The 12,056-nt window shown below is 35.8% G+C and overlaps 1 protein-coding gene across 2 annotated transcripts in view; it reads left to right on the top strand.

Moving 5' to 3' along the window:
* The window catches only part of Ccser1 (coiled-coil serine rich protein 1), a 978,554-nt gene that overhangs the window by 477,800 nt on the left and 488,698 nt on the right, over positions 1–12,056 (top strand). The gene's annotated exons all lie outside the window — the stretch shown is intronic.

Genomic DNA, 12,056 nt, shown 5'->3' with positions numbered 1-12,056 from the left:
CTCTTTATCCATATCATTTGTTTCTTTCATGATAAACTTTGCGTTTTTATGTAACATTTTATGTGCATTAGATAGATTGGAAATGAAGTCTTAGTTACCTCATCTTAGCAGGAGAGATCACAATGATGAAATGGATTATTTGTTACCTCTTTTCATCATATTAACATGAGGAAGTGAAACCTGGTATCTTCAAATGGATCAAATGTGTGTGGCCTTTATCTAAGCACAGAATGTAATATAGACAGAAACAAATTATACCCTTAAAAGCAGAAAAAACAACCTACCTATTTATCTCACAGTGATAGTAGTTTATTGAATGGTATAAGAAGAGGCCTTACCCGGAACTTAACTTCTGTGGTTCCTTTTTATTACCTTTCTATGATAGCCCACTTAATCAAAGGGCATAGTAGCCAGAAGGCTTTCTTGAGTGATTATTCAGTGTTGTGGGCAGGATGTTGGTCAGTAGAAGGGCCACAGAACTCAGGAGAGAAAATCAGATCTTAATGAGCCCCTTCCTTTTGTAAAGACACAATGAAATTATTATAATTTCAGTGGTAATGTATAGAAATATGCTATAAAATTCACTAAATTATTTGCATGTTCATATAACATAAAATATGAATGACCAAATGCTGGCTGTAAACTGTGGTGTTATTAAACTATAAATATATTTATTTACACAAATACATTGTATGTGCCCTTATTGACTTTATCCCTTTAAGTGTTCTTCTAGGATCCAACATACAAGAACATTTTTGTTTCTTCCAAAGTTTCCTACAGTTCATTCTCTTCTCTTCTTTTAGATGTCTTGCATTCAAAATCTTTATATAGAGATAGGCAAAACCTGCTTTCATAAAGCATTCCCTTCATACAATTTTTCATCCACTTGAATTGTCCATACTTTTGGAGGAGGAATCCAATAAAAGACAGCTTCAAGTGATAGAAAAGTGAAAATCTTGGGTTAATTACCAGAGTCAATTGATAATGAAAAGCACTTTTGATTTTCTCAAATTTCATGCAGCATTCATTTGCTGTCAATACAGATGAAACAAACCACTTTCCTCAAAGCTACAACTTCAGGATGTCCTTTTAATAACAAGAAACTGTTTCCATTGTGATCTTGATAACCTTCCATTTTCTTCCATTACTAAATATATATAACAGCATGCTCACAAATTAATACTTTGTATTTCATGAAGTATTTTCAGAATTTTTCATGTACTTACTGTAGAGTATGATTTTTTTTATCTCTCTTTATTTAGCTGTACCATTGTTGTTCTGCAAGTATTGCTCAGTTGCATAAAATATGTATAAAATACTTATGGGAGTGTTATGTTACTTCTATAAAATGTGTAAGCCCTATAAAAATAGCCATCTGCGTCTTATGTTGCACACACAGTAAGGATAATTATTTTCAAAAGCTGAAAAATAGATATAAAGTATGTGTCAGTGCCACAGTCTGTATACCACAGGTTTTTACTGATTAATTAAAACGTGACTTCAGATTTATTTACATAATTAATACAATATATATCCTCTTCATTTATCCTAGAACCAGTGGAAAAAGTATAGTTTGACAAATACACTTTTTACATTGTACTTATTTTTCCTTATAGGTTTCCATAAATAGGATTCTATCCTATCTTAATTTTCCATGTATAGACTTTTTGGATAAAGCTACTTCTGATTTGTTATGTTCATCTAGTAATTGTCATTACCCTGCCCTATGTTGTCACTTTACAAAATGGAATAGCCAGTCCTCTCTGGATATTAATAAACATGTCAAAGTATCATGTGGTATACCTTTGCTGTGTACAGCGAAAAGTAAATTTAATATGAAGTTCTGTATAATCCAATGACAACCTAAATTTGTTTAAAAAACAGCATTTTAAACAACTTTTACCCATATTGGTAAATGTTAGATATTAAGGTATTATAGACGTGGTTTACCTTTTAGATATAGCCTCCTGTGTTGCATCAGGAACATGATTGCTTTATTTAAAAATGTTTTCTAGATTTTCCATAAAGCATAAAAACTAAGACAAAAAGGAACAATCAAAGTAATGTGTGTGTGCTTGTGTGTATATTTAAAAAGGATTTAAAAAATCCTTGCAAGTTTACAAAAGAAACAGCTACTATTATGCACTTAAACAATAATTTGTAAACTTCTTTTTACTAGAAAAATGCAAATGTAAAGACTGAAAAAAATAGAAAAGGACAAGCCTTTATATAAGGATATTTTGACAAAGTGGAACTGAAGAGAAGATGGCTCAACAGTTAAGAGCAGTAGTTACCCAAGTTTGGCTCCCAACACCCACATGGTAGCTCACAACCATCTATAAGTCCTATTCTAAGAGATGTGACACCTGCTTCTTACTTCTTCTGGCATCAGACACACATACGTAGTGCTCATAAATACAAGTAAAACATATACAGAAAGAAATGTTTAAAAAGGAAAAATGCATTTCGTTATAAATAATGGCATTAGATTAGAAATTTGAACAACTAGATGTGGGTATATGTGCACTACAAATTTATTTAGGTAAAACAAGTATTGTTCAGAAAAAAAACATGAGTTTCTATATTCATTAAATCACTGGACTCAATATTATATTTGTAACAGAATATTCTTTTTCTTGTGAGACATAACATAATGTGATATGTGTGTATTTCATATATACCTTCACATAAGTGGTAAATGTAGCAAATTAATGTTGCTGTACACATATTCCTAAGTTATCAACTTTCTGTTTCTGACGTCTTATGTCTTTGTGGATTAGAATTTTAAAAGGATCTTTTATCTATTTACTTATATTAAATAATCAGAGTTATAGAAGACACTTTTAATAAGGACTTTGAATACAATAAAGTATCTTATAAGCAAGAAACAGGAGAGCTTTATGTATTGACCATATGTTAACTATTCATGTTAATTCTTCATATGTTAACTTTAAAATTGCAAGTTTTTACAAAAATATTTTTATTTTCTAAGATCTAGCAGAAATGCCGCTTGTTTGTTTTCTTTTTGTTGTTGTTTTTGGCTTTTTGTTACTTTGCATTTATTTTTTATTAATGCCCTTATGCTCTGCTTTTGCTGGTCCCAGTGATGTCTTCAGTCTACTTCAGTGATTCTATTTTCCTCTTTTGTTTCTTGATGGTTCAGAAAAAGTTTCTGTGTTGTTCATTTTCTTGAAAGATTATGTTGGACTGTCTATAATTAGTCTGTTTAAAAGAAATGGTATCCTGAGACTATCAAAACCTTAAAATATGTTTTAAACAGGGCAGTAGCATTCACCATTGCAAAAGCCAAATCCCATCAGAAAGCATCTAAAACCTGTCACCATTTGCTGAGCTTTCTCTGACCCAGCCTTCAGTGTTCCCTGCCACTGTATTTGGAAAATAGTTTGGTCTACAGATTTCTTTGTTCTGTAAAATAAACAAATTGGCAACATTCAAATCTATGTTCCTAGGCCATGACTACATATATTTGTCTCCAGAATAAACTATTTTCTATTGAAGTAAAAACTGTATTTTTGTGTTGACACATTCGTGGTAAAGAAAGGACACTATTTCTTGACTGCCTGGAAGACCTGTAGTACATGAGTGAGAATTTACTTCTGAAGTGAGGAAATGGTGGCAGTTCAAGGGTAACTGATGCTGCCTACTGCCTATTGAGATTTAGTGTCCCTTTAGGTCTCCAATAAAATGAAAGTGACTTGGGGTGGAGTATTCTTTCATCTCCACAGAGAGTAAGAGCCACCTTTGCGTCTCTACTGCCTGTGGTATAAAGGTCCAAAAAAAAAAGAATAGGCATTCCATACCCAGTAACATTTTCTTTGACTGAGGTATCCATTTGTTCTGTTGTGTCTTCAATACCTAAGATTCTTTCCTCTATCTATTGTATTCTCTTGGTCAGGCTTCTGGTTTGAGTTCCTAAATTTTTCATTTTCAGATTTTCCTCAGTTTGGGTTTTCTTCATTTATTTTTTCCCACCTTTGGGTCTTGAAAGGTTTTATTCATTTCCTTCAATGTTTGTGTTTAATAGACAGTTTTAGGGATTTATTCTTTTTCTCTTTAAGGACCTCTACCATCTTCATACAGGCTGTTTTTGTCTTGTGCTTCAACTATGTTGCAATATTCTGGGATGACCACAGTAAGGTTGCTGGGCTTTCATGGAGATGTATTGTCCTGGTTCTTATTGATTGTGTTTTTACACTGACTTCAAACCACCTGGGCTGTGGAGATTGTAGCTATAAGTTTTATCTTTGTTGATTGGGTGATTTGTCCCTTGGTTTCTATTGCTACTTTGGAGAGTGTGGTGGCTGTGTATTGATGATAGGAAATTCTTCTGGGATACTTATAGGTATGTCCACTGTAAATTCTACACAAAATTTGCTTCTAGGTACTAGGATTTGACACTTAGGCATGGCAATGGGCTGGAGGAGTGAGGGTCCATAGGAGGGAGGAAAGCAGGCTGCCCTAACAGGATCTGGGACAGAGCATCATGAGAGGCCACAGTAAGTAGGTAGTCTGCTACAGAGCTGAGGATAAGGCTGGGGAATTGAATATGAAAGAGAGGAGAAAGAGTGAAGAGCTGAAGATGCCCTACTATCTTCTCTGACAGATTTGGCCACTGGGTTCACAGAGAATGCCTTCTGGAGTCTGGATTTGGGGGCTACAACAAAGCAATGAGTGGGGAGGAATGTTGGAGAAGATATGCATGATCCACTGGAGAAGAGGGCAGAGAGGATAGGCATGCCACAGAAGGTGGCCTTCAAAGAGACAGGGATAAGACTGGAGGATTGGATTGAGAGAGAGAAGGGCTAAGTGAAGATCGCCATGTTATCTGCTTCCCTGGCCAGAGTGGCCTGTGAGTTCCCAGGGTATGTCTGCTGGAGTTGAGGACTGAGATAAAGTGATGAGTAGGGGGTGAGGTTTAGAGGGAAAGATCTTTATGATTCACTGGAAAATGTGGCAGAGAGGGAGATGAAGTTGCAGCAGGTGGTCTGCTACTGAGCTGGGCATGAGACTGGGGAAGTGGATTTGAAGTCAAGGAGGAGAAGTGAAGAACTGTAGTTAAACCCACCTGTTCCCTGGCTTGTGCAGCCCAGAGTATTCCCAGGGAATGGCTTCTGGTGTTTGAGGCTGGGATAACAGGATGAGTGAAGAGGAAGTTTGGAGAAGGTCTGAGTGGTTAGTTGGATACTCAGGAAGATCAGAATGGAAGGCTGGAGATGAGACTACAGGATTGGACTTGGAGGAGACAAAGGAAAGGTAAAGATCCGCAGCTGGGCCGCTTGCTTCCTTGGCTGGTATCCTGTTATAACTTTTTAAAGATAGTTGATTGTATTTGACAATATTTATCTCAGAATCATTTTTGTACTTGTCAGAGTAATTCATTGTGACACTGTTGTTTCAGCAACACATTTAGTCATTTGCCTTCCCTACAACTTTATCATTAAACTCATTTTTCTTCTGTAAATATCCCTGTCTCTAGAGATTTTAAGTGACAAGTAAAATATCTTAAAGGTGTGAACAAAAATGATTTTCCTCTTCCTAAATAACATGCTTTGTCTGATACAGAAATAGGTAATTTGCATCAACTAAGACAAGTAGATATAATGCATCGTTTCTCCTGACTAATGTGCTTTAAATTCTTCCTCTTGTTTCATAAATCAGGTATTAGCTTTCAGTCTTCATGATGTCAACATAAAATCTCCTTCAATTGATTATTATACAAAGCACACATTTACTTGGTGAGAAAGTTATTTATTGAATTTTAACTCTTAAACCAGACAAGCTGAATTATTCTGCATGAAATTCTATGTTGACGGTAGAGGGGGAATGTTTGTATTCCTTACAGTTTTGTGATTCCCACTCTTGAAACTGAGTCAACTATTTTAATTTCAAATTAAGTAAACATTAACATATTAAGATTATGATTAGCACAGCTCTAAAGCTATTGCTTTACTAACTTCAGTCTCTCTGTGTACATATGTATATATTCAGCATGCATATGTATATGGAATTAGATGCTAATTTTTTGACTGAACATCTTAAGAATATAAAATGTATTGTGTCAAGCTGGAAGATAACTTTACTCACAACTTGAGAAATTCCATCTATATTTGTTTAAAGATTTATATATGTATGTTTATATATAATTGTATTTGTATATATGTATTTTATATATGTATATATAATATTTTTATATATGTATTTATATCACATGATCTAGAGAAAATCCATATAAATTCAGAAATATTATGAGTTTTTGTGTTACTTTTCCAGTTGAAAATCCCATCAATTGAACTTCTAATTAAATGTGCAAAGTTTGAGGTTAGTTCCTGTCATTCAACATCGTTAACCCTAAATTGTAAAATATGTAATACTGACATTTCTGAGCTTTTTAGGTTTTGTTGAAAAGACATAGCTGAAATATTTAGAAGATTTCGTTCAGTGTGACGGCTTTATAAACTTTTCTGAACACCATGAAATATGTGGATTTCCAGTATTTCCTCTTAATTGTTTATTCAGATTGTATTTTCATTTAATTGAAACATTTGCTGAACATCTGCAATGTGCTGGGTTGTGAGCTATAAAGCCAAATAATGCCACAAACCCAATCACCATATGAGTAAGGTCTGACACATTTGCAGACAGGAACACAATACTATTTGAATTACAATTACAATATAAAAATGTATTCAACATGATCATTTCAGGAGCATAGTATATTTTAACACAATTTATGATCAACTATCAACTTGTTGATTTGAGGGACTATGCCATATACTGCTTCAGAGAATGGGAAGAGATACTGTATATAAGAACATCAACAGTTTAAGTCACACTTAGGGTCCCTTGTGCTATTTTTACTTCTGTGGATTTCTTCTTGATTGGTTTAAAAGGACACCAATATGTTCCTTACATTTAGTTACATCAAACATTTAAGAATTCCTTTACATTTAGAAAATTAGGTAATTGTACAATGAAATGAGATGACATACAGTTCCTTAAAAAAGTAAATAAAAGAATATCATGTTTCAGGCTGATAAAATATATTAAATGCTACTAAATGCTATAAAATCAGAAAATGCTATGGAGCAGAGGGGGTGTCATTATCATTGTTCATGGCCATGGATAAGGAGCAGCACTGGAGGTATAAGCCTTACTACCAGCTCTTCTGAGGCAGAGGCAGATGAATCTTTGTGAGTTCAAGGCCAGTCTGGTCTACAGAGTGAATCTCCAGGATAGCCAGGGTTACACAGTGAGGCCTTGTCTTCAAATTAATAATAAAAGAAAAATTGGCTAGATGGTGGTGGTGCACACCTTTCATCCCAGCACTCAGGAGGCAGAGGTAGGCTGATCTCCAAGTTTGAGGCCAGTCTTGTCTACAGAGCAAATTGCAGGACAGCAAGAAACCCTATCTCCAAAACAAAACAAAAACAAAAACAAAAAAACAGCACTGCATAAGTTTCAAATTAGTGTCCAGAAGCCTCTCACATTTGTGTATTTTGTTGTCATGTGATACATTTACTATAACAAATTACTAAACTGTAGTAAAATACTTGTCAGATTGTTCAATCCTTATTTTCTTCCACTGAATTTCTTGAGTATCTGTTCTGTGCCAGAAACTTGTATAAGTTTGAGGTAGTCAGTAACCATAACTATCATTCCTCTTACATACTATTTATCTTTCATTCAGTAAACATAAGGACTTTAGAGGACTTTAGATGAGAACACCAGGCTTAGATACAATAAACCAAAACCTGATGCCACAATGTACATGATTATTCCTGAGCTGATTTTTTTTTAAATAAAGATCTTTTTTTAAAAAAAAAATTTTCATTTTACATACCAACCCCTGTTCCCTCTCCCTCTCCTTCTGTCACTCCCTCCTCCTCTTTTTCACCCCCCCCATCCACTCTTCAGAGGGAGTAAGGCCTTCCTTGGGAAGTCAACAAAGTCTGGCCTACCAAGTTGAAGCAGGACCAAGCCCTGCGTCCCCCCATCAAGCCTGAACAAGGTATCCCACCATAGGGAGTGGGCTCCAGAAAGCCAGTTCATGCCCCTGGGATAGGTCCTGGTACCACTACCAGGCCCTCCCCCACAAAAAAGCAAGTCACATAACTACCACCTACATTCACAGGGTCTGGTTCAGTCCTATGAAGGTTCTCTAGCTGTCAGTCCATAGTCCCTGAGCTCCCACTAGCTCAGGTCAGATGTTTCTGTGGTTTCCCCATCATGGTCATGACCCACCCCTCTTGTTCATTCGATCCTTCCTCCATCTCTTCAAGTGAACACCAGGATCTCAGCCCAGTGCTTGGTTGTGGGTTACTCCATCTACTTCCATCAGTTACTGCATGTAGGTTCTACAATTACAATCAGGGTGGTTACTAATGTGATTAAAGGGGAAGGCCCAGTCTGACATGCTCAGTGCTGTTCATAGCAGTATTATTTGTACTAGCTAGAACCTGGAAACAAGCTAGATGCCCATCAACCCAAGAATGGATAAAGAAAATGTGGTACATTTACCCAATGGAGCATTATTCATCAGTAAAAAACAATGACAACTTGAAATTTGCAGGCAAATAGATTGAAAAACAAACAAACAAACAAAAACATCCTGAATGAGATAACCCAGATCCAGAAAGAAAAACACAGTACATGTTCGCCCATAAGTGGATATTAGATGTAAAACAAAGGATAACTGGCTGCAATCCACAACCCCAGAGAAGCTATGTAAAAAGGGGAACCCTAAGAGGGACACACATGAAGGGCCTCAGGAAGGAAAATACTTCAAAACTACTGGGTAAACTTGGAGGAGGGTAGAAGGGAGGAGATGGGGGATGGGAACATGAGGGATCAATAAGACTAAATTGAAGGAGGAACAGAGGGGGAGAACAATAAAAGAGATATCTTGATAGTGGGAGCCATTATGGGTTTAGGGAGAAACCTGGTGCTAGACAAATTCTCAGGAATCCACAAGGCTGACCCATGCTGACTCCTAGCAATAGTGGGGAGGGTGTAGGAATAGGCCTGAGCTGATCTTACATCAGGGAGATGGCTATTATCTTCGCACCACTTCCCCCCACCAGTAACAGTGATAGCTTCAAAAGAGGTTTTGGTTTTGTTACTCCATCTTACATTCAGGACTGGTATGTTAGATGACCTGAGGTGGAATTATTAACTATCTGATTAAGGCTAATTTCTAAGCCTGGCAGTGATGGTGCACCTTTAACAGCAGCACTCAGGAGGCAGAGACAGGTAGATCTCTGTGAGTCCAGTGTTGTCAACAGAATGAGTTCAAGGATAAGCTCAAGGCTAAAGAAAAACCATGTCTCAAAAACAAACAAAGAAAAAAACAAGAAAAAGAAAAAAGACTAATTTCTAAAACCCTAAATAATACTGTATGATACAACAAGAAGACAATAGACAGCTTGATAATGTTTTGATTACAGTATGATATTCTAGATTGATTCCTGGAGAGAATGAATTTGAGTTTCAGTTTCTCACATTACCTCTCACACTGAGCTATTATATTCAGATCATTTATATTTTCATCTGAGAGATTAACTAAACTCACTGGAGACTAAAATACATTGTTATGAATTACATTATTATTAATTATATCTTCTGTTAAAAGATAGAATCAACAAAGAAAAAACAAACCCACTGTGCCAAGTTCTAATGTCACTATCTACTAAACAAATAGAAAAATACAGTTAAAAATGTTGCATTACTATGTCTTATTCAGAAAGGTAGGATCTAATTAATTTCTTTTTGGGCATAGACTGTTTGCAGTCATACCGACTCAGAAGGAGTATATTGATAACTCTTCAGTATGCATACCTGGTAAATGAAAATCACCAAGGCTTCTGCCCACAAGCCTGGTTATACTGGATATGGAGAGAGCCACTTGGTACAGTGAAGAATCTGTTTATTGTCATGCACTAAAACAGATCTAATGTGTTGCTTTGGCATGCTTGTGTTCTACTCAGGAGACAACCATATGTCACATTTCTAAGTTCCACAAATATGTTCAGCATCACAAATAAACTAGGGAGGCATCTCTTGGCAGCCCTGGTTTACACTTAACAGTCTCTTACTGGAATCTTTGCCAGCACAGGCATGCTTGTAAGCAGAGTTGATGGGAGTATTGCACTAGACTTTTACTCAGGGTGTATATACATTAATATGAAAAATAATTTTATATCTCTAAGAAATCCTTGGGTGTCTTTCAAGAATGTTGGCATTTGGCTCCTTCATGCCCACTGCTTCAGGCCTAAGGATTGTTGAGCAAAACCCTTTTTCTCTTAGTAGTCCTGACTTTGCTTACTTTGCACAGAATAGAAGAACATAAGAAAATGGAAACATGCCTTTAGAACATGACTCTCAGTCTTGTACACTTTTCTAAGACAGGATGATAAAATTTTACTGTTATAGAAACCATTCTGTACTTGGATGACTTGCTAAGGAATTCCTTACAGTGTAAAAGTTTTAAAGCCAGAAAGGAAAAGCAACACTGAATAAAGCTTCTATTTTGTAAAATGGAAAGTGATTTTTGTGTGTGTGTGATTTTTTAGGTAGGATTTTTTTCCAGTTACCTTCCTTTCATAAACCTCAGGAAATACAAAGAGCATGGGAAATGTGGATTAAGTATTCACTCTTTTAACTTTACATAAATTCTCCTGCTTGAAATTCTGTATATGGTTCATAATTATTGTTAGAAATCCAACAAGAATGTAAGAATTTTTTTTTTCATAAATGTAATTTAAGATACGTTATAAAAACACTCCATGCTTGATGTGCTTTTGACTAACTCTGGGAAGTAAAACAGAATTTTACACTCAGGTACCAAGAAAGACACAGGGGAAAGACTTCCAGCAAATATAGCTGATAATACATTATCCTGAATGCTTCTAAGTTGTTTCAGTCTTATTGTTACCATTATAATTAGAAAGTTAGAGTTTCCAGGGAGACAGGGACTCTAATTCTCTGGTTATAGTTGGCTAAACAAAGTGGAGATTTCTGAATGTTAATTTTACTACACATATACACATGTTCTTTCTTTTCCCACATGCTACCATTGTGGATATGAAGAAACCAGTATCAGAATTGTCAGTTGGCTGTAATATATAATATAGTTGTCAGGAGTGTGAACTGTTTATTGGTAGTGTTTTCAGTACTGTTCATGGAAATAACAGGACTTGCTCACTTTCTCATTAGCACACCCTTTCTCAGGAAGCCTCATGATGCCATATTCCCCAAAACATCTTCCCTTTTTGTCTCCCTTCCTACAACTCATGCTGTCTAAATCTATTATGAGGAAATAGCCCATTTTCCCTATGTTGTCTCAGGACAGTCTCATTTTCAATTTATTGCTGTGGCAATGTTTTTCTTAGTTAATTTCCCCAGCACTGTGATCACAATACCTGACACAAAGAACTGACAGAGTGAAATGCGTGCTCTTTGCTCCTGGATTTTCACCCATAATAACAGAACTGTTCTGCTTATAATAGCAGTCAAATATGGTGGGAACTGTTTGCATCATGGCAGATCAAGAGCAGAGTATATCATAAGTAAGCCTTCAGAAGCCCTCCACCAGTGCCCTACTTTCTCTAGTTTGGTTTTAGTTGCTAAGTCCCACAGAATCTCAAAACAGTGCTGTGAACTCAAGAGTAAGCACTCAAGACATGAACACAAAGGGTTCAGATTCAAACGAGCGCATTCTTCTCTTGGCCCACAAAGGCTCAAGTGGTTCCCATAATGAAAAATACATGTATTCTGACATTAACACTCTGCAAAGCATTAAAATTTCCAACACTGTTTAAAGGTTCAAGTGCAAAGTGATTACTGAGTTTGAAGGTGATCTCTTAGCTGGGCAACTGATTCTGTATAATGAAAAAGACGAGTTACATGCTTTCAATATATACAAAGGCATAAAGTAAACATTTATATCACAAAGGGGATGTTTGGAAACATAGAAAAGAGAGAAGGTGACAAAATCACTCAAAAAATACTTAAAAGTTTAATATTTAAATATTTAAATA

The sequence above is a fragment of the Cricetulus griseus genome, chromosome 8, assembly GCF_003668045.3.
Source record: "Cricetulus griseus strain 17A/GY chromosome 8, alternate assembly CriGri-PICRH-1.0, whole genome shotgun sequence".
Lineage (NCBI taxonomy): Eukaryota > Metazoa > Chordata > Mammalia > Rodentia > Cricetidae > Cricetulus > Cricetulus griseus.
Note: the sequence above shows the minus strand (reverse complement) of the source record. Positions and strands in the feature narration are given on the sequence as shown.